The following is a 772-nucleotide window of genomic DNA, read 5'->3' on the forward strand; positions in this document are numbered from 1 at the left end:
AAAAAAACACATTTCAGATCTCTAAGATACTGGATAATCTAGTTAAACTAGTCAAACATATGATATACTTGCCCCTTCCCCCCCTCCAAAAAAAACCCCACTATCCCCCAATATGAAGCAGGGAAGGGTTTATAAGGAGTTAGCATACTTAAATTTATAATTTCAACCTCTTCCCCACACCTAATCCACTTACAATTGGGATCCCAAAGGCTGTTGGGTATTTAATACAATGAACAGGTGCTATCCATCAGATAAATGAAATGACTGCTTCTAGAACAGTCAGCTTAAATAGAGCATAATTATCTTGGTATTATATGAAGGATCTCTAAACTATATTTAAATATTTAAAAACTAGAAGCAAAATTCAAATCCCACACTATTTTATAGAATTCTTATTTTGTTACATGGATTATGGATCAAACCTTCTATGTCCATATGTTAATTTTTGACATTTTAATAATTTAATCTCTATTTCTAAATTTAAATATTGTAAATAAATGATAAACTGACATTGCTGTAGTATTATGAAACCTAGAAAAAGGCCTCCAAAGCACTGGGTGCAAATCCTTTATGGAGGATATATAGGATGACATGGATAAGAAGCCATAGATGATATATGATCTATACCATTAGAAAGAGTAATTCCACCCAGAAAATCATGTATTCATTGAATTATTAAAAGTTTTAAGTTTCATTATGAGGCTTTTTTTCTTTCCAAGACAATTTTTTTGTAAATAGACTCTATTCTAATTATACACTTTTTCTAAAATGT

This window comes from Dromiciops gliroides, chromosome 3 (assembly GCF_019393635.1).
Source record: "Dromiciops gliroides isolate mDroGli1 chromosome 3, mDroGli1.pri, whole genome shotgun sequence".
Classification (NCBI taxonomy): domain Eukaryota; kingdom Metazoa; phylum Chordata; class Mammalia; order Microbiotheria; family Microbiotheriidae; genus Dromiciops; species Dromiciops gliroides.